This window comes from Macaca nemestrina, chromosome 7 (assembly GCF_043159975.1).
Source record: "Macaca nemestrina isolate mMacNem1 chromosome 7, mMacNem.hap1, whole genome shotgun sequence".
In the NCBI taxonomy this organism is placed as follows: Eukaryota; Metazoa; Chordata; class Mammalia; order Primates; family Cercopithecidae; genus Macaca; species Macaca nemestrina.
Genome location: NC_092131.1, coordinates 78,799,158 through 78,827,022, shown reverse-complemented (window position 1 = coordinate 78,827,022; position 27,865 = coordinate 78,799,158). Strand labels below are relative to the sequence as shown.

The window sequence follows — 27,865 nt, the reverse complement described above, 5'->3', positions numbered from 1 at the left end:
TTATTCTTCCAGGGACTTACAGATAATATCCCTCCTAAAAGCATACTATTAAATAAAAAACCTATAATTTCCAATAAAAATATCCAATGGATATTACACTTGCAAACTATGAAACCTGGCAGACACTCATACATACAATGCTAATTTGAAGGAAAATGTAAAATTTCCTGAAACTGGGAAATTGCAATTGTCAAAATAAAGAAAACCAGATGCTACCTTGGTTGGAAGAAAAGTTTCAAAGTACAAGAATGGCTTAATTACTATGACAGTTGTTCTACCATATCCCTCAGGTTGGAATTGGTTTGGGGAGGGGGGAGATCTTTAGAATCTACTAAATCTATATATTTATAACCAGAAAAGTGTAATATGCAGACTCACTTAAATGCTTAATGTAAAAAAGCAATGTTTTTCCTTTGAAAATATGTATTTAACATAACATGAAGATTATTTTATTCAAGACCTATCATAATGAAATATTTGATTGAAATAGGTTTAAAGCTTTCCACTTGAAATATGCATCTTATTAAATATCAGTTTATCAGATCAACTATTTGATAATATGCACCGGAACTCATCATGCAAGATGAGTTCAGGAATATAACTGCCTTTGGTGGGAAAAAAAATGAGACATACCTGAGGTAAGATTACGTGAGAGAATGAGAAGATGGGAAGGAGCGGGAAACATGGAATTAAGCCTTTCTGAGAATCAAGGTACTAAAATATAGAGGAAAAGCCAATCATGATTTTTAATCAAGTATCCAAAATGGGTCTTTGGTGCAAACAGTGGTAGTGTCATGTCAAAAACAAATAGGTGCTGAACATAGCAGTTCCAAAACTATTTCATTTAACACAGAGTTTACTCAATTTCTGCTTCTTGAGTAAGAAATTCCAGGATACACTTCACTTGCAAAATATTTTTGATTCAGTATGTATAATGATTATTTTAATTTTATATCAATTCTTACCACATCATTGAAAGCTAAGATGCTAAGAACTCATTCGAACAACATTCATTGTTCATTATATAACCAAGAGCATCTAATTATTGAGACTCTTTTTTAAAGCATCCATATGAGCTTGTACCCCAATAACCAAATATATTATCATGATGTTCTGAGTTTTTTTTTCTCCTATGTTGTTATCATTTGGTATAGTTTACATATTTTTCCCGCCCAAATCTAATGTTGAATTGTAATTCCAATACTGGAGGTGCAGCCTGGTGGGAGGTGATCAGATCATAGGGATGGATTTTTCATGAATGGTTTAGAACCATCCTCTTGGTGCTATACTCACAATAGTGAATAAGTTCTCATGAGATCTGGTTGTTTAAAATTGTGTGGCACCTCCTTCTCTCATGTGAAATGTTTGCTCCTGCTTCACCTTCTGCCATGAGTGAAAGCTTCCTGAGGCCTCCCCGGAAGCAGATGCTGGTGCCATGTCTCCTATACAGCCTGTAGAACCGTGAGCCAATTAAACCTCTTTTTTATGAATTACCTAGTCTTGGGTATTTATTTATAGTAAGGCAAGAATGGCCTAATACATCACTTTATAACTAAAGTATTATGTACTAAAGTTCTAACAATTTCTCAAAACATAGCCAAGCTTAAAGTATATAATACATATACTTTAAGAGATATTGGCAGGTTATTTGAATTCAGACACACAATTTGCATACTCTAGAAAGTATACAGCCGGGCGCGGTGGCGCACACCTGTAATCCCAGCACTTTGGAAGGCCAAGACAGGCGGATCACTGAGGTCAGGAGTTCGAGACCAGCCTGGCCAATGTGGTGAAACCCTGTCTCTACTAAAAATATTAAAAAATTGGTGAGTGTGATGGCACGCACCTGTAATACCAGCTACTCAGGAGACTGAGGCAGGAGAATCACTTGAACCCAGGAGGCAGAGTTTGCAGTGAGTTGAGATTGCGAGCAAAAGAAGGAAAAAGAAAGAAAGAAAGAAAGAAAGAAAGAAAGAAAGAAAGAAAGAAAGAAAGAAAGAAAGAAAGAAAGAAAGAAAGAAAGAAAGAAAGAAAGAAAGAAAGGAGTAGAAAGAAAGAAAGAGAAAGAGAAGAGCAGGGGAGGGGAGAGGAGGGGAGGGCATGGGAGGGGAAGGGAAGGGAAGGGAAGGGAAGAGAGAAGAAAACAAATAAAGAGAAAGAAAGAAAGAATACTCATAAGGTTATACACTGTAACTCCTTGTAATACCAGAGTATATACAGTTTTAAGTGATTTATTTTCAAACAATTTAACATGTAAAATATCACTGAACATTATCTAATATAATTATTTTCCAAAGAAAATATTCATAGGAAGTGACTTCCACTTCCAAATATCATGGAGCAGCTTATAGTAGATCAAAAATAATAAAATAGACTTTTTTAAAAACCTGAAATAAATAAACTTATTTATTTTACAATATATATTAGTAGATAATTATTTTTCCAAAGTTAATAGATTTGAAACTGGATGTTCATTAACAAAATAATAATAATAAGCTGTAGCTAAAAGCAATTAGGAAAAGCTGGACAATATGCAAAGACACAAGATGAAGGCATAGGAGAGTTTCTGAAATAGTCAAGACTTCGGAGCAAACTTGTGGAGAAAAAGGAGCTTACCATGGCAATCCCAATTTTTTTTAAAGTATTTTTTCCCCTTTATGGCATCTGCCAATTCTTGGCTTAGAGCAAGAAGATGGAAACGCAGATGAAGGCCAGCTGTTAATAGGCAGAGGAGTTTTAGGCAATCTCAAGAGACTAAGAAGTAAAATATTGGAGTTTTGTGATATCAAAAGAGAGAGAAATTTGAGGGACATAGAATCCAAAGAAAAAGAATCAGGATTTGTACCACTCCACTCTTCAAGGAATTTACTAATTAAGCTGCATTGAACAATAGGCTAAGAGACATTCAGAAAAATATATATATAAAGCAGGACAGAATACTGGCATTCTCATGATCCTGTGAGGACTCTCAACTAGGATATCTAGAAAGCTATACCCTTGGAAAGAGGAATACTAAGTCTTACAAAGGCAGAAAACCATCTACAGTCAGCTCAATTCATCATTAGGTTAATATGTTCCATTCTTTTGCTCCCCGTCAGAGAAGGGAATGAATCTTCTCTGGAATGAGATAACAGATTGGTTCTTACAATCAAACAGAATGTCTATGTTTCAATGAAAAAAAAAAAAAAGACAGTACAATCTTGTTGAAGAAGGAGTCTCAAGAAGGAGTCTCAAAAGAACAAGCAGACAATAGAAAGAAACCCATACATGACACAAATATTAAAGATAACAGACACATAATTTAAGATAAATTAATCGACAGCTTCAAGAAATGAAACATGACAGAGAAATTTACCACAAAACTGAAACCTAAACAAAAGCAAATAAAACATATATATCTAAAAACATAGTTACTTAAATGCATATGTTAAAAGATAAGCTTAACAGTAGTTTGGAAAGAGCTAAAATAGGGATTACAACACTGGAAGATAAGTCAGTAGAAAATACTGAGACTGAAGCATGTAGAGTAAAATGAATAGAAAGTACAGAAAAGAGCGTAAGACATGTGGATCATGATAAAAAGATCTAATATTTATGCAACTTGAGTGCTGGAAAGAGAGCAGAGGGAGAATGTGGCAAATGTAATATTGCAGAGAATTTTACCAAGAATTCTTCAATGCTGAAGAAAAACTGCAAGGACAAATTCAGAATATCCTGTGTACCTGAAATAGAATAAATATAAAGAAAACTATACAAAGAAAATCACAACGAGGGACTTCAGCATAAAACTAGCAAAACGTATAGACAAGGAGAAAAATCTTAAGAGTGCCCGGAAGGCGAAATTATCATTTCTCTCAAAGAAGTGGAAAAGACAATGGAAACCAGGAGGTAATGCCTTATCTTTAAAGTGCTTAAAGGGGGGAAAAACCCTACTAAAGCAGAATTTTAGACTCAGATAATATGTCTTCCAAAAATGAAAGAAGAATATAAAAACTAAGATTACTCATTAGCAGTAGACACAGATTAAAGAAAATAGTAAAGTATTTCTTTGAGGAAAATGAAAAAGAAGCCAGAAGCAAATAGATAAATGCACGGAGAGGTAAAGAGCAATGGAAATGGTAACTATGCATGTACATCTGAAAAAACATAACATCTACAAAAAGAAATAAATTACTTTGTGGTTTAAAATACAGCTAGAATTAGTCAGGCACAGTAACTCATACCTGTAATCCCAGCACTTTGGGAGGCCGAGGCAGGTAGATCACCTGAGGTAAGGAGTTCGAGACCAGCCTGCCCAACATGGCAAAACTCCATCTCCACTAAAAATACAAAAATTAACCGAGCATAGTGGCATATGCACCTGTAGCCCCAGCGACTTAGGAGACTGAGGCAGAATTGCTTGAACCCAGGAGGCAGAGGTTGCAGTGAGCTGAGATCGTGCCACTGCATTCCAGCTTGGGTGACAGAGCGATACACCGTCTCAATAAAATAAATAAATAAAAATTAAAATTAAAAATACAGCTAGAATTAAAATGCATGACAATATGAATACAAAAATCAAGAAATGGGTAAATAAAATAAAGTGTTTTATGGGTTTTGTATTTTCCGGAAGTTAGTAAGAGTGCAAATTTAAGACAGATGCTCTGGGCTGGGCATGGTAGCATATGCCTGTAGTTCCAGCTACTTGGGAGGCTGAGGTTGGAGGATCACTTGAGACCAAAAGTTTGATACCAGCCTGGGCAACATAGCAAGATCCCATTTCTAAAAAAAAAAAAAAATAGCTGGGCATGGTGGCTCGAAACTGTAATGCCAGCTACTCAGGAGGCTAAGGTAGGAGGATCACTTGAACCCAAGAGTATGATCATGCCACTGCACTTCAACCTGGCTGACAGAGACCCTGTCTCAAGAAGAAATAACAAACAAACAAAAACCAAAAAAACCACACAAACACAAATAAAATAGATTCTCTTAAATAAGAGTGTGAGTTGCAATCTCTTGGGAAATCAATAAAAATCTGTGAAGTGTAATTACTAAACTAGCCAAATATAAGAGTGGATTAATGGAAATAGTTAATTAGTGCAAAACAAAGAAACAACAGAAACAAAATAAGTAAACACAATAGAAAATTAATTTTAGTATGGTAAACATAAATTCAAATGTATCAGCAGTTACATTAAATATAAATGGACTAAATACAACATGGTTAAAACGAAGATGTGAGATTATTTTTTAAACCCAACTTTATGCTATTAAAACACACACGCACAAATCCATATACCCTTAAATACCACAGAGAGGGTGAAAGTGAAGGATGGAAAAACAACTCAAAAATATGAATCAAAATAAGACTGATGTTACTACAATGATATCAAACAAGGTAAATATTCAGGCAACCTAATTTTATTAGAGATAAAGAGAGCATATTTAAATGATAAAAGGGTTAGGACAAGAGAAAAATACAGCAGTTTAAAATTTATACGTCTACCTATCTAATAACATTGCTTTAAATATACGAAACAAAAGAAATTGACAGAAATAGAAAATGCACAAATCAGCAATCATAGTGGAAAATTTTAACATATTTCCCTAAGTAATAATAAAAGTGGACAAAAATCAGTAAGGATACAGATGATTTTAGCAAGAAAATCAACATTCATGATGTAACTGACTTATTATGACATTGTGTTTAAAGGTGATAGGTATTCTTTCAAGTGCATGTGGAATGTATTGTATGCTAAAACAGATCATGTTTTATTCAATGTTGTTATAGGTTCAACACATTTCTGAGAATTAAAATCATAGTGCATTCTCTGATCTTATTGCTGTTGATTAGAAACTGAATTTTTTAAGTAGAAAATCCACAGATGTTTGAAAATTGATCAATGCACTTCTGGAAATAGAATAAAATTTCCTAATAATATATGTAGATATTAATAGGTATCTACATAAAACCCATAATTAGTATCATACATAAACACAGAAGCTTTTCTCCATGAAGTTGGAAAAAGACAAAGATGTCCATTAATGCCTCTTCTGTTGAACATCTAGCCAGAGTTAAGCAAGGAAAATAACTGGAAGATACAAAGATTAGAAAAAAAGAAAAAATGACATTATTGGCAGATGATGTAACTCTATATGTATAAAATTCAAAGGCTTCTACAGTAAACCAATTAATACTTATAAGCAAATTTAGCAAGGGAATTGAAGGAATAGTCAATATTTTAAAAATCAATTTTACTTTTATATACACTAACAGACAATTAGAAAATGAAATTATAAAATATACGTACAATTTGCAACAGCATCCAAAGAAAGCAAATACAAGAAAAAATATCTAATAAAATATGCATAAGATCTGCACATGTAAAACCAAAAACTATTACTGAGAGAAATTAAAGACTATAAAAACTACAAATGAAAGGATTTACCATGTTTCTGAACAGAATACAATGTTGAAAAGATAGCATTTCTTTCAAAAATGATATATAGATTCAATCAAAATTCTAGCAGATATTTTTAAATATGGAAATCCACAAGATAATTTTAAAATCCATATGGAAATATAAAGGGATAAGAATAACCAAGATCATCTTGGAGAAGAACAAATTCAACAGAGATACATTACCGGAAATCAAGACTTAATACAATATATAGTAATTAAGACAGTATATACAGAGAGAAAGGAGACAGTGTATACGAGGAGAACCTAAAGACAAATCTGCACAAATATGTAGTCACTTGCTTTATGACAAAAGTGAAACTGCACTGAAATATTGAAAGAATTTTCTTCTCAATAAATACTGCTGAGCAAATTGGTTATACGTAAAGAAAAAATATATAAAGGACCTTACCTTTCGGCATACACAAAAATCAATTCAGGTGCTTTGTAGACATAAAAACAAATGGTAAAAATACATTTCCAAAAAATAAGAATATATTGTTATGCTCTTGGATAAGAAAAGCTATCTTTAACAGTACACAAAATGCACTAACCATTAAGGAAGACCACATTAAAATTAGGAGATTATATTCATCCAAAGACATCATTAAGAAAGTGAAAAAGGCAAACCATAGACTGGAAAGAGATGTTTGCAAGGCACATGTTTCAAAAGGACACGTATCCAGAATATACCAACTATTACACCACCAGAAGAAAAAAGACAACTCAAAAAAGAAATGAGCAACAGAGTTGATCAGATATTTCACAAAAGGTAATAACCATGGCCAATAAATGTAGGTAAAATGGTCAAATTTTATTAGTTGTCAAAGAGGTGCAAATTAGAATTACAGTGAGATATCACTATATATCCACCAAAATGGATAAAATTAAGGAGAACGACAACACCAATCCCTGGTGAGGATATAGAGCAACATCAGACATTGCTGGTACAAGCATTAAATAGTACAACTGCTTCAGAAAATTACTTGATCAAATCTACCACAGTTGAACAAACATACACCTTATTACACATCATTTCCACTCCTAGGTATATATTCAACAGAAATGTGTACTTGTGTGCCCAAATCACATACAAGAAGATTAACAGTAGCCAACAATTAAAGACAACCTATGTCTGTCAAAAGTCGGGATTAATGAATTTTAGTATATTTATGTGATGAAATGTCCTACAGCAATGAAAATGAGTGAACTGCAATTACACAACCCAATATAGGTACAACAAAGTGCATATGATATGTTACTACTTATATAAAGGTCAGCAACATGAAACTAATTGCAAGATAAAAGAATCAAGATTGCAATTTCTTTTGGAGGGGGTAATGACAAAATGTGACAAAGGGGAGGTCCTTATATGCTAATAATGTTCTATTCCTTGAACTTACTGAGTATTACACAAGTATGTTCACTTTTTTAAAGTAATAATATGTACACTTTCATTTGTGCATTTTTAATGTCTATTTCTTTTTTTATTTTATTTTTATTTTTATTTTTTTTTGAGACGGAGTCTGACTCTGTCACCCAGGCTGGAGTGCAATGGCATGATCTCGGCTCACTGCAACCTCTGCCTCCTGGATTCAAGTGATTCTCCTGCCTCAGCCTCCCTAGTAGCTAGGACTACATGCACGCACCACCATGCCCTACTAATTTTTGTATTTTAGTACAGACGGGTTTTCACCATGTTGGCCAGGATGGTCTTGATCTCTTGACCTCGTGATTCACCCACCCCAGCTTCCCAAAGTGTTGGGATTACAGATGTGAGCCACCGTGCCCGGCCTTTAATGTTTTATTTCAACAAAAATTTACTTAACACAAAACAAACTGCAGGGCTGATGAAAATAGAGTTCAGAAGAAAAGTTTTACCAGTAAAGATATTGTCCCATAGTTTAAAGTTCTATATTGGCTCCATGGAGGCTTTAGTCTTCAATTTTACTTATGGTAAAGGGAGGTTAAGGACATCAGTTCATATATACCACTACAATAATAACTTCAAGTGAAGGCACTATAAACCACAACAGAATGCTTATATGTCTTAATTTTTATATGGTTGTACTTTTTTCCCCTTAAATCTCTAAGTTATTTTATTGAGAACAGTCATGTGTCATCTAGTGACAGACATACGATCAGAGAACTGCATCATTAGGCAATTTCGTTGTTACGGGAACATCAGAGTGTGTACTCACAGAAACCTAGATGGTATAGCCTATGACTCACCTGGGCTATATGCCAGAGAGTGTTGCTCCTAAAAACTGTACAGCATGTTTCTGTACTGGATACCACAGGCAACTGTAACATAGTAGTAAGTATGTGTGTATCTAAACATAGGAAAGGTACAGTAAACATCTGATATTATAATCTTTTGGGACTACTGTCATATATGTGGTCCATCATTGGCTGAAATGTCTTTATGTGATGCATAACTGTAATTGTCTTTTATTGTGTCCTTGCCACATGCTTATGAAGTGAATAGAAAAAGATATTATCCATCTCACAAGGCAAGACAGAATGAACCAAAACCACCACCAAAACCCATTTGGATTTTTACTAAAAAGAGGGCGATTGATTGATTCTGCACTTGTTTTATGGCCTTACCAACTCAAACATATAATTTCTGCTTTGACCTACTCTACTAAACACAGACTCATCTAGTCATGCTCAGAGACTACTTTCTAGCATCTCCTTCAGTGAAGAATTCCAGGAATATTTGTTTGAAACACAAAATGCTTTAGACAGCTGTCCACATTTCTCTCCAGAGCTGTTTTTTAAGGCTCCTTCATTTCTCCTAATTACATCAGGTGGAAAGCCCGAATGACATGCTAAGAAGCATTCCACACCTTACATACTTACATCCGTAGCTTTACTCTCTCTCACTAGGAGAGTAACTATTTTTTTTTTCTAAAGAGAGAGGATACGTCCTGCTTCATGATGCAGAATTCTTACAGCTACATCAGTGATAAAGAGAAGTGAACTACTTGTTCTTAAGGAACTGAAGATCGTTATATTCATACTGGACTGCCATGCAATGTGTGCAAAACTAGTAACAATTACTCAAAAATCTAAGGATATCCTGATGATAGCAACCTCATCCTCCCCAGAACAGAAGAGCTGGGGCATTTCTGAAATGATTAATGGGACCAGTTTGCCTTATCTCAAGAGACTGATGTATTCTCTCTGATTATGCTACAGTAGACTAAGAATTGACTTCTCTAAAGAGTAGTTGGTTCTAGGAGTGATCCACATCTATGACTCTATCTTATAAAATTATACAGACTTTCTTAAAAAGGCTTATAATTCCTTGACTTCAATAAGGGGAATTCGTATTTTCTAACGTATCTATGAACTACATCATTAATACAATCATCTATTTCTCCCCAATTTTAGGCATCAAAATTGGGGGGGAATAGAACAAGATCGTGCTCTATTAAATCTAAATCTAACTTAAATCACATTTCCATTGAGGAAATGAGATTCAGTTCAATGTAATGGCTGTCATGAAATCTAGGCTGGGAAGTGGAATCAAACTTACTTTTCCTAATTTTAAGTCCAATGTGTTCATCCTAGTATTTTCTATATTGTATGATATTAACAAGAATACCAGTTGTGAGACAGGAATTACAAATGAGATCAAGCAAGCTCAGAGCTTCATTTTGACCACTTGGTCTTCTTGGTTTGTTTTACTTCTATACCTCCCTACCATTCGTGCTGCATATCCCCTGAGAAAATCTCCTTAAGACTAGTGTTACTGATATTCTAAGAAAAGCGTAATCTTCTGCTATACTTTCAGAATTGAATCCAAATTTCACAGCCGATGATCATGGTGAACTAATTTCTCTCATTCTCTCATCTTTGCTTATCATGGTTGTCCATCTAGTTTTGGCTCTACCAACTATTTTACTCAACTGGAGGAAATATTTACACACACACACACACACACATACTTGCACCTTTCTGGGATATGACTAGTTGATTAAAGGGAAGTATTCAAAGATATTAGATGTGTTTAATTAGGATTCCACATGTGCCTATTATTTTAAGATGAGAAATAAAATGCTCTGTGAGAAGCCTTATCTAAAATTTGAATGGAATTTCCACGTCATTCTGTTCTTGGTTATTATGAGAGTTCAATGTTGTGGAAATTATTACAAATTCTGTTTTGCCACTATAAAGGATGAGACCTTGAAATGAATGAATAAATCTTCCAGATTTTAAGTTCTTAGACCTTCAACTTTTACTCACAAAATCTATTACTGTAAATAATAAATATGAACAATCAAACAGCACTATAGTCTTTCATCCCAGAATTTATTTCAAGCATGTCTTTAATAATAGAAATACCTTTATATACTCAAAATACTTTTTGAAGGAATCTCATAACCAACCTGAAGAAGGAATGAATTATTTATTAGTATCTTGCCCCCTAAAATTTTAAAAATGACCCTTGAAAGATATTTCCAAGTCAACCAAGACCAATATATGAGAAATAACTAGGGGTAAATTGATTTTTGTCACCCAAATTCTTTTTGCACTTAAAGTAACTTCTCACTCACCTACATATCAGGGTTTCCTCATGCTGTGGATCTTGAATATTGATTTTCCTATAAAAATTTTAAAGAAATGATGTTCTGAATTATAAGAAATATAAACTCTTTAGGTATTTGAAATTGAAAAGAGTTGAGAAGAGTTGCTTTTAGAAAGAGCAAAGAGGACAAGTGAAAAATTTAAAAATGGAATGAATGGAATTTAAAAATGCAAATGAGTGAATCATATTTTTCAGAGAAGCCAGATGTCCACTTACTTCCATGTTACAAATCAGTCTAAAGGCTTATTTGTAAGGAAAGGTTTACACAATAAAAACAAAATGATGTATTTAGAAAAACAGTCTATTGATCCATCTGGTTTCAATGTCTATATAAGAAAGAAGGAAAAAGATGGCATTTTGGTTAACGTTACCTCAATTATCAAGATTAGAGTTACTGAATCTTCCTTCAAGAAGATCGTGAATAGACACTACTTTGTATGCAAAATTTCTTTGTGTGTACTTCATAAACATTTTCTGTAAAGAACGACCACAGAGTTTATAAAGAATTATATTTCCACAAAGGTTTAAGAACCACTGCTCCTCTAGCCCAAATATCTACATTGTGAGATCCCATTGTTTGCACCTTTTTAAAGATAGATACTACCTAAAGACACAAGTATAGTGTTTTCTAAGAAGTCAAACATCCTGCAAGTAAACCTTTTTTTTTTTTTTTTTTGTAGTAGTTCAATTTGGTGAGTGGATCAGAAATTAATACCCTTTGGAAATAGGCAAAAGGAGTAGAAATGACAAAGTACTTAATTACAGATTATTGTTATAATCATTTATCCTCATAAATGATCATATAAAAAACCACATACACCAGGCAGAAATAAATCTTAAAATTATTATGAAACTTTAAAATAGTTTGTAAAACTTTAAAATAGTTTTACAATAATATGGCTAAAGACTTTGGCATTTGCATTAACAAATACCCAAATCAATTACCCATATTTGTTCCAGTTCAGCCAAATAAATAAATACATACATAAGCAGAATAGAGATATTTGCTGCTAACTATGCAAACATCATTTCAAGTCACTGAATTACAGAATTTAACAGTGTCACATCACTCGAAAATTTGTGAATGGGAGCAGCATAAGAGAAAAAAGAAAGTATGCATCCCCATCGTTCTTCAAACAATTCAAAGTTGGCCAAAATATGGACTACAGATTCTATTACTTGTATTTTTTATTTGAACTTTCTATCAGAAATTTCTACTTCAAATTTCTTAATGTATTATCATTATCATGATTCCACTATTCTATTTTTTAAAAGGTTTACATAGCAGAGAAGAAATGGAGAATTATCAATTACTGAGAAAATGTGGGTTGAAGACAGCCAACACTTATTAGTAAGGCTCCTTCACACCCACACCCATATAATCCACCAGGGACTGTTATCTCATCAAAATTAAGTATATTTTCCAGCTCATTTGACAAGATTTAGTTCAACTTTTTGCTTTATATGAATAGACTTTGTCTAACTAAATAAAAATTTTAAATAAGGGGGCTAGATAATGATCCTTGTCTAATGTAGTATTCCTAAAATTTTTCTTTTTTTGAGTTGAGATATTAGAGCAGTCCTTTTTTGCCATCTGTACTTATATATAATTTATTAGAATCAAGAAAACATAATAAACATAATAAATGACCAGTCTGGATAGTGTTTCATTTCTAAAGCTTCAGAATGGTTATGGAAGCTAAGTAAAAGAAGAAACTCACTTTTTACTTAATTAGTAACTAGGGCAGTCATTTCATACAAGAAACAGGAGCTCAGTAAATTCTTCTCTCAATGGGGTGATAATATATATTCATACTGTATACAAGAAACAGTGATCTTGTTGGTAAGGATACAATCTAATTAGATCAGGAAATAAACTCGAAGCCTTATTTGGACCTATTATTTTCTGAAATCACCAAACCATGTAATACGACTTAAGTCTACTGAATCAGCATCTTCAGTATAACAAGATTGAGGGGATTTGTATAGATTAAATATCAGAAGGACTCATCTAGATAAGTGATTCCCCAAGTGTGATTCTCAACCAACAGCATCAGCATCATCTATGGGTCTGTAAAAAATGAAAATTAATCTGTCCTACCCCAGGCCTACTGCTTTAACAAGTTCTTCAGGTAGTTCTTAAACACATTATAGTTTGAGAATCACTGACCTAGATCATTAAATTCTGATTTTGTTTCCAATATTTTCTGTGTACTTAGCTCTCCTGCTACCTGCTTCTGTTTCACACCTGCTAGAAAAAGAATCCTTCTAACACATTGTATAATGGGGAAAAAAAGTTTGAATATTTAACTATTCTTGGAAAGCCCTAGAATTACCAACTATTTAAAATAATTTGAGTATAGATTTCTCTGTTTGGGCTTATTAATATTCCATTATCTTTCCTGTTATCTCAGAAAAATCTCATAATAATTTACATATATTTACTTTACTTTTTCATACACATACACACGGAGATATATTATTTTTTAATGGAGGTATTGAATGAGTGGAAAGTAGTCATGATATTAACCATACACCTACATTTAGTACTTATTGTTTTTCCCGTCCTTTCCTATGTAATGTAAAAGAGACAAGAAAGCAAACCAATACTAAAACAAAATGGTAGAAGCAGAGCTTTACAATAATGTATATTTTTGAAACCATGGAAAGTGTTAAAGCCAAAGACCTTCTAAAAAACATTAATTGACTTTGAACCTTCCTGTGGCAATCTTCAGTCTACTGACAAGAGTTTGAAGTGGTCCCATCCGTCAATCTAGTTCAGCGATCACCTCCTGTATGGAGTCTTCTAGCCTCTCTGAGGCAAGTTAAGAGCAACTCCTCCAACTTCCCATAAAAATGTTGGCACATTTTTATTATAGCATTGCTGTGTTGTGTTGTTGCCTTTGTTTTATATCCTCATTCACCAGATGATCAGTATTTTGAAGTTTTGAAACTTTATCTTACTGGTTTCTGAATTACTGACAGACGGGATAGACATGCCCCTTAATCAATACTCAGTATTGTTTTTGAGTGAGCAAATGAGGAAATGAATGAAACCGTCATAGTAAATATAATACATCCTCTTGGAGAATAAGAGCTCAAATAATACTGGAAAAAATCAGGTATCAGCAATAATCTTGCATCACTTGTTATGTTAACAGTGTTAGAATATCGTTTGTCTTGTACCCATGCAGGCACTTTTGACAACTACAGCTGTGACACAGAATCATCCAATACTAGTATCCCAAAAGACCTGAAATATAATCAAATGGATGCTATGAATTTCTGCTAGTGAAGCAATACAAAGCCCTAACTAAATGACTTGCTTAAATTTGTATAGCATGTTATTGAAAAAACAGATAAATAACCTATTTGTTTTCCCATTGCCCAACACTGCCTCTTAAAAGATCGTGAAATAATTTAACTTACCAATTATGTGCCTTTCACACTTAAATAACTATGAAAATTATGTTGTATTTCACCTGATGTTTTATATCTGTAAATAAAAAATTATCCTGCTCCATCATTACTATCCTGCTCCATCTTACCATTTGGAACAGACTTGTTCCTTGTCTATTTTAGGGCATCTTTGAGAAATTTCAAGGCCCCATTTCACTTTATAAAGCCCCTTCCTCCCGCAGTACCCATGCTTAAATCCCCTTAGTGTTAAAGAAATTGTGCACACATGCCAAGAAGGGAACAGACAACACTGCCTGGGAGGAGGATTTCCTTTCCATGCTTTGGTCTTAGGCAAGCTTGTATAATGTTGGGTGACCTTTTGCTCCAGAACACTCAGCCTATTGTACAATGGCTTCCTTTTCTTGGATATAGAATGAAGATCAGGCTTCAAATCTTTGAGGTGGAGCATCAGAAATTTACCATATGAAAAATCCCGAAGATCTCTGGAGCCAGAGAATCAACATCGTTAACAGTGCCATGTCTTACCCAACAATTACCTCCTTCCACATTTTAGCTTTCCAAACATATTTTAGTTGCAGAAGGCTAGTCAAGTGTCGTGTTTGAAGAAATGCAGATAAATAGGAAAACAAGAAAAAGAGAAATGTGGCCATGGTAAAGAAACTAATGAATACAAACTCGTCCTTATGCATATAATCAGTCATTAATTTGATTATACACTTACTCTTTTTTGCTTCTTAGACTTTCTTAGTGATAATGCTTACATAATTATTTTGTACAGGTGATAAAACTAGTTCAAGAAACAGTATCCCCGGGACTGGAAAAATATTTCAGGTTAAATATATTCAAAGTGTTTCTCATTGAGCCAAAGGCAATGCAGTGTGTGTGTGTGTGTGTGTGTGTATGTGTGTGTGTGTGCCTAAAAACCTCGCGCTAGAAACTAAAAGCATGATTTTGAGATATTGAAAGGCAACCTATATTATTACTGTCTGTCTTTCTCCAGCTACACATACTGCAAAATGATTGCATAGATGTAATCTCAAAGTCATAATAATTCCTTAACCACGTGGAAGGAGATATTTTTTAAATGAATATTGAAAGATGCCCTAAACTTCAGTGACAGCAAACATTGATTTATAGCAAATTCCCCAGCAAAACAAGTCTGAAACAAACAGATTAATTTTAGAACTTAATTGGTTCAGATATCTAATTCTTTCAGATCATGGAAAATATAATTTCTAAAATAAGAGATCTCGAATATATGACCTTGTAGGTCTTTAACTCCATAAAATGTGTTAATGAGTATTCAGGTTCTTACCTAAAATGAAACAGTGACACTGGAATATGAAGAAAACAAGTATCTGCAATATTGTGAATGACATTTTCCCTGCAATATCAGGCTTTTTTTTGTCGGGGGGTGGGGGGCATTTAAATACTGATATTCATTTATTTTTGCTGATACAAAAATGCTGTTAACCATACCTATGTTCAATTAGAAGGAAAAAAACAAAGAAGTTTAATAGCTGGCTAAAAAACTCTATGTGCTAAATTCAGTTCAGGCTTAATTTGTGAACAGAAATCTGTTAATGTATATTTGGTTCAGGATATATGATATAGTCACCAATGACGAATGGCTTGGGATATAAGGAGGAGCATAAACCAGCTGTGAATTTTTAAACTAAAACATAGAAAATTAAATGTATTTTCACCTATTATTTTATGATAATATTGTAATCTGTTTTAACAACAGCACATGCTATTCTATTATTTCGTAAATTCTCAATCCCCTCCATCAAAAAAATTAGATGTCAGAAGTTCTCACACAGTCAAAACCCTCCACCATGAAATTTATAATCGCGAACTCAGCCCAGAAACACATCTAAATTCTGTTCAAATAAAATACCTCCTCCCTTAAATGTTCTCACATATCAAATCGCTGTATTCATCCCTATGTATTATTCGTACCATAAAAAAATACCCATGTGCTTTAGAAAAAGGCTTTTACTCTTGCAAAATTATTGAGATGTCTATCTGAAAAATCAATGGCAGTTTTGGTGACATAATTACTCTAATTCTCAAAAGCCAGGCATTCATAAATGTGGAGCTATGTCTTTTTCTGGTGGTAAAGTTCAGGATTTACTAATTGGTACAATCAGAGAGTGCTGGTTTCAAGGCTGCTGCAGCAGTATACTTACCTAAATTGAAGTGCAAGTTAAATCCATAGTGAGAAGCACTCACTTACTCGTAAGAACTGATAAATTATACTGCCGAGTAATCAGTTTGCATAGGCAGTTGTTCATAGAAGTGTCTCTGCTCCATCAATGCACTAAAAAGCCATGTAGGGTCTCAGTTCTTCACCCTCCAAAGGACAAGTCACAAAACAAATCACAGAGAAGGGAGTCAGAAAATACAGAAGCCCCATCTTCAGCCCATATACCACTTATAACAGTGAAATTAGAATTATATGAGTAAAATGGAAGAGCACTGAAATAAAGACTTTTCATTTGAGACTAAAGAAATATAGAGACATAATGAAAATAAAGGCTGAAAGCCAGTGTTAGTATTCCGACTTCAAAGTTCATGAAGTAGTCTGTAAATAGCACGTATTTTTTAACAGGCACATCCTATAGCTTTCAAAAATAATACTATATAGAGGTCATGTTGCATTTATTTAGTTATTGCTTACAGCAGAATAGACATCTGCCATTTGTTTATTTTGCCACCTATAACTAGGAGCCTATGGTAACCCCACCCCCACTGTATGTGTATTATTAAGAATTCTGTAAGGATACCATTGCTGTATTTATATATGTACAACTTGAGGTGCACAGAAAAAGCAAGTAATCAGGAACTTCAATTTGGTGTCTTAAGAATTGTCCTGTATTCTTATTATCCTGCGATTGTGCTCAGAGCTAGAGAATTTAAAGTGAAAAAAAAAAAAAAAAAAAAGACCTAATACTAGCAATCACCATTTTTCCTGTAATCAAGTCCATACTTCTTTTCATGTTCTTTCACTGGATTGCTTTTCTCTGTTTATTGTTGTTGCTAAACAAGGTGAGAGTTTAGGCGACATTTTTCAATGATGACTTCTTTTGCAATAACAAAATTCTTAAATGTAGTCTCTCTTTTCCTCCTGCTATGTGCTATCAAATTCATCTTTGTATGGGAGGCACAAACTAAAACGAGTAAATTGCCTTTAGTAGGTAGTACTCTTTTCCTGACACTAGGAAGTAAATTGTCAAAGAGTTACACAGGGTTTTAGCTGCATGATTCCCATTGACTTTAATGGGAGTTGCAAGGAAAACACCCCATGTGAAGCTTAGAAAAGTAGGGGTTAGTTTTCTTTATGGTCTCCACTGTATTTTGTACTCTCTAGCCTCGAACATTCTCTCTTCACTCACCTCTGTTCTCCCCTTTCTTTGTAGCTTATTCCTCAAATAATATAAACCTTAGGCCTTTTCACTTAACCATCCACTTGTATAGCTAGTCAACACACTCCATCCCAGCACCATTTCCAAAGCATCACAATTAAACACCTCATTATCCAACCTGCCGACCCCCAGCCATTCACCGTTGTCCAGTTTATGTGGATAGACAGGGAAAACATTTTTGTGGAATATTGTTACAGTATTAGCTTGACAATTTTTGAAACACATACTGGATTTCAAATAATATCAAAATTGCCTAAATTATATTCTTTCTTACTTCTAAAACAATGCCTATTAATATTACTACTCTCATTATTATTTAACTTTTAAGTACTTTTAGGATTTCCTGAAAGTTTGCAGAGAGCACAACTAAATAAGATTCTTGGAAATACACCAGGAATGGCCAGGCAGTTAATATAGCGACTTAAGCAGCAGTTAGCTAACGTGCTTCATAGGACAACCAGTGAACAACATAATAGATACCATGATGTTAGCTCCTGGCAGAATGGGTACAAGATTCCATCATGTCTGGGGAATGAAGGACACCCTTGTCTGTGTAATGGAGACAGCAATACCACAATTGGCTGATGTCACTCTTATATAATACATTGTAACACACACACACACGCACACACGCACACACACACCCCTATGGGATTGTTCTAATTCTCCAGCAAGTTTTGATTGTGGAGAAAGCCAAACTAGAGTAGATTTGAGCTAGATTTTTATGAGTGTTTGCTTCTGTATAGAATGCACAAAAGGCCCAATCTTCGTGCCTACCACTTTTTTCATTACTGTGGCATTAATTACAAAGTAAGATGCCAAGTAATTGGCAAGGGGAACACTACTTGCTTATTTATCAGATACCTTTATCCTATGCTCCTGGCTTCTTTCCTTTACTGCACTTTTATAATAGATTACCAGGATAGCAATGTAAAGAGTAAAAGGTCTTTCCTTTGCAAATTTTTAACTCAACTTACCTTGTATTATTTGTCTTACTTCAAATTAGACCAATAAGAAAAGATTTGCACCCAGCAGCATATTATTAATCAAACACCATATACAATCATGTAAAGTCTAAAACAAAGCAAAGAGTACGGTCTGCCTAAAGCAAATGGTTTAATACCACCAAAAATCTTCCCAGTTCATTCTGCACGTATGGATTTATTATTCCTATGAAATACTGTGGAAGCGTGCCATAAAATACCAGACACATCAAGCAAACATCCTGAAATTCTCTCAACAGTCGGGGTACCTAAAAAAATACAAGGACATATTTTTCTCAATTTTTCATCTCATTTGTCCCCAGTTATTATCAATTACTTCTGTTCTACCTCTATGTTGATCATGACAAAAGATATGTTTTTCATAAAATAACACATTTGGACATAATAACGAGAACCTTGGTTCCCATCTTCCCGTTGCCGAATAGCACGTCTCGTGCTGTACAGGCGCAGTTGGCTGTCCAAGGACCCTGATGCCAAATTGCGGAGGATATTCTTGTCGCAGTGACAAATTGCTTGCTGGTGGGCTGTGCAGAGTGTTATTCTGGCAGCATCGGAGTTGTCTACGTGTCTGTCACTTGGTTAGGCTGCTTCAATGCTAGGTGATTCCACCCCACTCCCCACCCCCTTTTCTTTTTTCAACGCATTTTTCAGACTTACCTTTGCTTCTCAGTGAATGGGGACTTTAACATTCACTTGACAAAGAGCTTATGAAAATGCCTCCCAAGTTCTCCGTACAGGTATCTGTAGGGTGAGAGAAGGATTTTTTCACAGTGCCATACTTGTTTTCCATACAAACCTACAGGCTGCCATTATAGCCACCCACATTCCGGTTGGCAACGCACTTATGCAGCGAGCGCCTTAATGAATCCAGACAAAACTGCACAGCATTCCTGACACACAGGAAAATCATGCATTTTCATGATATTTCAGGGTAATTTATTTCTTTAGTGTGTAAAATATTGATGGTCAATATTATTTGATAACATTTCAGCAAAGAGATTATTCTGCTTTTGATCTGACACTTATTTTTTAAACTAAAAAGATGTGTTTTACAAGTTCCTTATATTAAGTATGTTTGTTCAGAGATGATCTGCTAGAATAAAAAAAGCAGAAATGTAAATGAGTAGTCAACATTCTGTAAACAAATTAGCTTGTAAACATGCTGTAGACAATCCCAACAGTGTCTGTTGACTACCTACGAAGGTATATAATTTAATGCCTTCAGATAATTTATGGGTAAAGTCTAGCCAGCTGATATTTTGAGATAAATAATAAATAACACTCCTATTTCATTACTGAGTTTATAATTAAGTATTAATGTAAAGGCATTTGTAAAACTATAACTACAGGAGATACAGTATTTTAAAATTGTTTTATGAAACTGAAAAGAATAATTGCAATGAACACAAAAGATGTAGGAGGCCCTTTTTAATTCTATGGAATGACAGAAGATTTTCTCCATAAAACACATCCTCCAGCAGTGTTGTATTATTTAAGACTTGAGGATGTATAAAAGAAGCTAATGGATTTTTTCACAAAAGATAATATACAATGGAATAATTCTTAAAGGAAATGAATTGGCTTTTAATCTTGTGGAAAAAAAATGTTTGTTTTTGCTCCTCTCATATACAAATGTATTTGTTGGTTTTATTGTTCAAACTGTAGCCCTGAATTAAGTGGATTGTAAAGTTCTCCTAAATACTTTAGATTTGTTTTCAAAGAAATATTTGCAATTTTTATACATATATACATGCATATATGTGTGTGTGTGTGTGTGTGTGTGTGTGTGTGTGTGTGTGTATCCCAAAGATTTCACTTACACTAATTAGAAGAAATAATAAGAAAGCCCTAAGTAGTGGAACTTGGAGAGAGTCTAAAAGATATTTTAAGAGTTCCATTTGCAGGATACACAGGTAAAGTTTTCAGCCCAACATGATGTTTAAATTAGTTTGTTTTCATCATAACTACTGACGGGACTTAAGTTAGCCCTCTAAACTGCATGGGTATTTCCAAACTAAACTTATTAAATTATCTTTTCCCAACATTTTTTTGTGTTTTGTGTTTTCTCTAAAACCTGGCAGCACAAATTTTCTAGCTTTCATCACTTAGGAGCATCTAGTGTGAAGCTATTGATCCTAAAATTGCTAGGGTTTTCTAAGAAGGCTCCTTGTTGGTTCTGCACTGTTGTCACTGAAGTGGTTAAAGCTTTGTTTGTTTGTTTTGTTCTGAATGGCTCTTAATGGATTAAGCTTTAGGCTTTCACCAAAGCAGTAACTGATTGTTAAAGTACCAAGGAATAAACTAACCACAGGGTGTGTGTGTGTGTGTGTATGTGTGTGTGCACATGAGTGCTTGTGTATGTGTGCTTGTGTGTGTGTGTGTGCATGCACTGGTAGAGTAAAGTAAATTATGATCTTTAAGTTCTGAAACTAAGCTAGTATAAACATATGTTAAATAAAATATTTCTTACTCTATATCTTTAACATATCTATCCTCTACAAATTGCCAGAATTATGTTAATCAATCCCTACAATGGATTAACTCTATCTAATCAAGAATAATTGAATTAAACTGTATAATAACCCACAGCTATTGAAATGGATAACATGAGATTTAGCTGCAAGATCACATTTACCTATGAAATTAACATGCCATTGTGTTTTCATCCTAAAACTGTTTTTCATAATTTTACCAATAATATTCAAAGTGGTGATTTCAAGTTATATAAACCTTTAAAGCTCTCACTACAACATTAAGGAATATATATGCACTTGTCTTCATAATATTATGCTGTGGTTCTGGACTCATATAATTAGGTTTTGGCTTAAGTGTGATATTAAGTAGAAGATTAATGACTTGACAAGTAAAGAAACACCCTTATCTGGAGAAACAGATGGAAATGCATGAATTTATATGACTATTTAACACAGTGCTGGCTCCTCTATAAGAGGAGGACTTTATTCAAGGTCTCAGTACCAATCCATGGTGACTCCAACAGCTAAATACTCAAATTTTTTAAAAAAAATGTTATTCCATTACACAACTCTCTTAATGGGTATGATGGACAAAACACTAGACAGTTTTCAAGTCACCCCTCCTGTTGTCCAGGAACGGCATGCACTGCCATTCTTGAGTATCCCCTAGGCACTGGTAATGGATGGTGACTACCTCTGACAGAGAATGGCTAACTGCTCTTGGATTTGCTGGAGAGTAGTTGCATTTCTTTTATTCCAAAGGGAAAGTTACGAAAGTCAAGAAGAAACAGATTAAAATAAAAATGGCCTCTGCTTCAGCTTTATATTACCTGATTTCTTAGCCAAAAGCCACAAGGTGACAGTCCCTTGGTAAATTTTCAACATGGATGATCCAAAGAGATGCAGCACAGCATTAGGCCCCTCTCGATGCCATTTTTGAAATGTTGTATTTAGGGAGAACAGTTGTCCCTCAGTATCCACCAGGGATTGGTTCCAGAACCCCTGCCTTTATTGAAATCTGTGGATGCTCAAGTTTCTTATATAGAGTAGCGCAGTGTTTGCATATAACCTATGGATATCCTCCTGTACACTTTAAATCATATCTGGATTATTTATAATACCTAATACAATGCAAATGCTATACAAATCATTGTTATACCGTATTCTTTGTATTATTTTTATAGTTGTGTTGTTATTTCTTATTGAGTTTTTCCCTGAATATTTTCCGTCTGGGGTTGGTTGAATCCTTGGATGCTGAATACATGGACACAGAGAGCAAATTGTAACTCTTGTTAAAATTAAGTTACTTTAAACATGGGAATTAAAGTGAATATTGTGCCATTGTATTTTGATCTTAAAACTACTTTTCATAGTTTTACCGATAATATTCAAAATGGTGATTCCAAGTTATATAAACCTTTAAAGCTCTCACTAGAACATTAAGGAATATATATGCACTTGTCTTCATAATATTATGCTGTGGTTCTGGACTCATACAACTAGGTTTTCACTTAAAGTGATAATAAGTAGAAGATTAATGACATGGATATTGTGTTTCATACTTGCATATGTAAGTACAAATGAACACCTTGTTTTATGTCTTAGGGTATTAGCTCAATTCACTAAATTTTATAAATAAAAGAACAGCAAAAATTTATCTTCCTCATAAATCCTGCACACAAAAGATATGAAGTCTTAGAGGGACTTTCTAATTTCCATCTCATACTTGTAATAAATGCAATGAATTGAATTGAAAGGGAGGGTATATTAAGGGAATGCATAAGATTCAAATGAGGGTGCATTTAGCATGTAGAGGGAATGATCGATTCTACTATATGCCTGTGCAGTCTTTGTAATTTTCAAAATTCCATTCAATGTGCTGAGGTTCTGATGACAGAACTAACTGCCACTATAACTTTAGAGCCTACCATTAAGAGAAGGGATTTCAATGAATGCAATAAAAAAGAAGGCGATTTTTCCCCTTGCATGTAATATTCTAAAATTAAGGTGGGGAAAGTGTTATAAAACCTAGATTAATAGCTTTAGTCAATGACTAATTTGCTAATTGTGTGACACCCAAAAAGCCAAACATAGTTAATATTTGTATTAAAAAGATTATGCATTTGTAAAAAGCAAGGTGACTGTGTCATAATCCTTTCCTGAGGCATTGTACCAAAATAAAGAGGGCAGGGGGTGGCTACTAAGGAGAGTTCTTTCCCTCGTCCCTCTTTTTTTTTTTTTTCCTTTGTAAGATCTGAGATACCTCTAATTGACCCACTGTACCTTGATCCTAACACCTTTTCAAAAGCAAAACAAATAAGCTGTATGTGCAAACGCTTAGGGCCTCTTTTTGGTTGTGCCATTTTTTTAATTGTATATTCCAGTATTCCCTGATTTCACTTTCCTATTATTGTTGTATTGTCCCTGATCACATGATCCCCATCCTGGTCCATATTCTCTTACACTAACATGCCTCAAGTCTCCTCTGCTCTTGTCACTCCTTTGTCAAAGAGAAAGGGGAGAGGCACTAAGGAAGGACATGGCCCAGGACACACCCTGATCTTTTCTGTTTACACCACCACCTGCAAAAGAGGAGCAAACTTGACACAGAGTGAAAAGCTTTGGCCTCTCCTATAGACTGGGATAAACAAGGCAGAAATAGTGTTTGTTAACCAGGCTGAACTATTATAAAGATTATACACAACATAGTAGCTCTAGAAACTCTCAGGAATGTGGGCCATAACAGGTTAACTGAATGGGAACTCACTAAATCAGGTGAAATGTTTTGACCCCCAGACATCCAAAGGCTCAAGTTTAAATAATTGAATTAAGACTTGAAAAAAATTATGAGTATGAAAGACTACTTAGCATACTGGCAATACTCCACTTAAGAACAGAAACATGTTTACATTTTGGAGATAAAGTTCAAAACCTTCCAGAACTGATCATCAAAGAATTGGTTTCAATAGTGCTTGGGCTTTGGATACCACAGTAGTAACAAGATGAAGCGTAATTTTAAAGTATTTTCTTAAAATACGTCTCCCCAAGTTTTCATTAAATTCTTACTCAGAGTAGATGTACATGTTTGGAAGTAAAACATAAAAGAATTCTATTATAAGTTAAAGACCAAGAGTGTCGTCCAAAGCTAATATACTGACTGGTCCCTCTTTACATGGTTTATCTCCTGTAGAAGACATTGGGTAAAGATGAAATGGGTTATAAAATGCATTTAGTTTGGGGACCATAGAAATGATCTACACCTATAGATAGGCTCAAGTAGCTCGAAAAAGTAACATTTGCAATAAGACCCTTCTCTTTTTTGGATGGTAAAATACAGAGAAAGGAATTTCAGAGGAGATATTCATTTGTATGCCTATTGCCAGAAGTCTTTGCCTTTTCATTTAACTCTCAACGTTTTGAATAAAAATGCTTACTTTTCTCGAAGAGGTTGTAAGGACTTGCCCCTTTATATCTATGTGTGCAGAATATTTGAAGTGCTAGAAATATATTAGCATTTCCAAATGTCATTAGTAATATTGCCACTTTGCATTTGTCAGTGTGTGGATGTACATATACCACATATCGAATGATTGCAATCTATAATTATGTTTGATGAAGAGCGCACTTTATTGTATTAATGTTCATGGGGGTATTTTTTATTATAAGTATATAAATGGATAGGTAGGTAGACAGGCAGATATATAAGATAGATAGATAGATAGATAGATAGATAGATAGATAGATAGATAGATAGATAGATAGATAGATAGATAGATAGACAGACAGACAGACAGATAGATAGATAGATAGAAAGAAAGAACTTTGGTAGAATGAGTTTTGGCATGGAATTATTTTTGGTCCTCCGATAACTGCTTCAGGCCTTATTTTCCTCTAGATAAATGACATATAATGATTGTTATCTATTTTTAAGGAATTGCAAATCAAAGAAATCAGTTTTTCGTAGTGGATTCAAATACCAACTTGCAGCATACACTGATGGTCAAAATGTCCTCAAAAACATCCTAATAAGCAGAAAAAATGTCAAGGAATATGATACAAATTTCTTGTGGTCTTAATATTTCAGACCTCAGGTTCTGAATTCCTTCAGAAGAAAATTTCAATCATTCTTGTATCTTAAATGTCCACATCTCTTCCAATGGTACCAAGAGTCTTTGTTCGGGCCCCTGGATGCTCGGCAGCATGGGTGTTGACTGACTCTGTTCTCAAAAGAGAAATTGTATCCAGCCTAGGTTTCACTGCTACCAATTCTGTTACTTTTTCCTTGAAGAGTCAAAATTTCTAACTCTACTTTTGGAAGACTCCAGTTTATTCAGATGTGTAACACAAGCACACACATAAACTCATTTAAAAAATTTCAAAACTACGTAAATACTACGCATCTCCCAACACGACTCATCCACCCTACCTTACATGCACTGCCTCCCCCATTTCTTTTCAGAATGAACGTTACAAAAAGAATAAGAAAAATTTGTTTTCAAATAAAACAAAAAGTGTAATTGTCATAGATGGCAACGCGACGAGTGAAGCTGAACAGTGGCAGTGGTCAGTGGATTCCTTTTTGCTTGATCATTTTGCATTCGCAAAAAAAAACAGAGTTAGAATATAGAGAAACTAACAGAGCATCCTATTTGACGCACCTACTGTGTGTCAGGTGCCAGACATAATTAAATAAGTGAAGAATTTTACAGTCTGAGAAAAGTAAATTTTTTGGTAAGTGCTTTCTCTATAAATTGCCTTAACCCATTTAAAGTGAAGACATCTCCAATAAAAGAACGTTAGGCAGTTTGTACTATTTGACTTTGATAATGTACTTAGAAAAGAATGCCTGGCACATAGTGGAAACTTAAATATTTGTTGAATGAGTGAATGGTTGTAAGTACTTTTCAAAGACAAAATAAATCATCTGCCACTTCTAATGCATTTGGAAAGACATCAATAAATAGCTATTGTAAGGAAGATTGCAGATGCTAGTTAAGATAATCTAACCGTGTAGTAGTTTATTTATTCTACTATAGAATTTTTGTTCAGAACCCCTGGGGGGAAACTTTTGTTGTGATTACTTCTAGGCTGGCAGTCTGTGACTCTACTCCAGAACAAGATCTCAAACCAAGCCCATGTCCCTTCTTTATGTCCCTGCCATTTAACTATCCAGTTGTTAACACATTTTAAATTTTGACAGGTTATTTCACTTCCAAAATGATACTAAGAGTCACACATGTCAGAACTCTACTTGATAAGTTGTGTTCATTTCCAATGTGGTATGTGAGCACTGAATCCTTACTCTTTAAATCCTGCAAAGTGTATCAATAATTATGCCAAATCCATCCAACAGTTGATTGAGGTGTTTTCAGTTTGATATGGGTGTCAAAATGCGAACATTAACTTTATTCAGATCTTTGCCTGATGTGTTGAATGGGGGAAAAATCCATTCATACACCACGGATTCATCCTTAATACTGGAAATTAGAGAGAGAAAAGAATCTCAGATTCCATGCACATTTTCTTTGTGGTTACAGAGGTGACTTTGCCACCTGGCATGAGTTCATCCTCATTATGCCCTATTATATCTGTCAGAAGTAAAAGTTTTAAGAAGGATATAAATTTGTACAAATCTCACGTGATGCTGACAAAGAAATCATTTTTGTGACTCTAATTTGGTATCTATTTTGGAAAGATTAATTATCCCTCAATAATAAAGTAAACGTTAAAAGGATATCCCCCACAGTCTCCTCTTCTTCAGGCCTTTCCTGATTTAATCTTATATGTTCATGCTATATCATGAGTGGCTGAGCTCCAATCAGAGAAAATTCAGTGATGGAAGCTCTTTACTTGGGCTTCCCACTATTTATGTGTGGTATTCCCAATTTGTAGCTGTATTTGCGCTGGAGCAGACAGAAATAACCAATGAAAAAAATAGGAGCAATACAGTTTTATATTTAAAGTAATGTCATGAGACACCAAGATAGTTAGTAATCCAGGAACGCTGAAATTATGTTTTTTAACTATAAAGTATAAATTTAGTGAAAAAGACTAATTTTTAATAAATAATAGACAAATATTAGAATGAAAAACATCACTTTATAAATTTACTAAGGGAGAACTTTCGGTGAGGTTATCATAATTTTATTTTATAATCATAAAACTTTTCAGGAAATAGGTTACCAATTTGATACTGTAGATAAATTAACCCCAGTCATATACATATTTTTTAAAATGCGAATTTTTGGCAATACAATTGAGAAGCATTATTTTGTAATTGCATATCTTTCTGTGTCTGGAATTCATCCCCTGTAAAGTCCTCTGGCCATGGGTGGCAGTGGCCTTCGATCAAAATCTAAACGTAAGTTCAACATCATCTTTTAATTTTGTGGTCTTGAGCTTTTGACCCAAAGAGGGGTTGGGGTTTCACTAGGGCAGGACTAAATGGAGCAAACACTTGTCTTTGGAGCCCAAGCACTGACCTTAAAGATGTAAAATGAATT

At 34.2% G+C, this 27,865-nt stretch overlaps 1 long non-coding RNA gene across 3 annotated transcripts in view; it reads right to left on the bottom strand.

The window, feature by feature from the left end:
• The window catches only part of LOC105477912 (uncharacterized), a 34,403-nt gene that overhangs the window by 4,093 nt on the left and 2,445 nt on the right, over positions 1-27,865 (bottom strand). The window contains exons 1-3 of one of the 3 annotated variants that reach the window (XR_985006.3): positions 19,546-19,703; positions 16,649-16,812; positions 6,248-14,289 (exon numbers count right to left, since the gene is read on the bottom strand). This is a non-coding gene — a long non-coding RNA (uncharacterized lncRNA). Of the gene's footprint in view, positions 1-6,247; positions 14,290-16,648; positions 16,813-19,545; positions 19,704-27,865 lie in introns of those variants that run through there. The other 2 variants (XR_003017179.2, XR_011625971.1) reach the window with 2 other exon arrangements.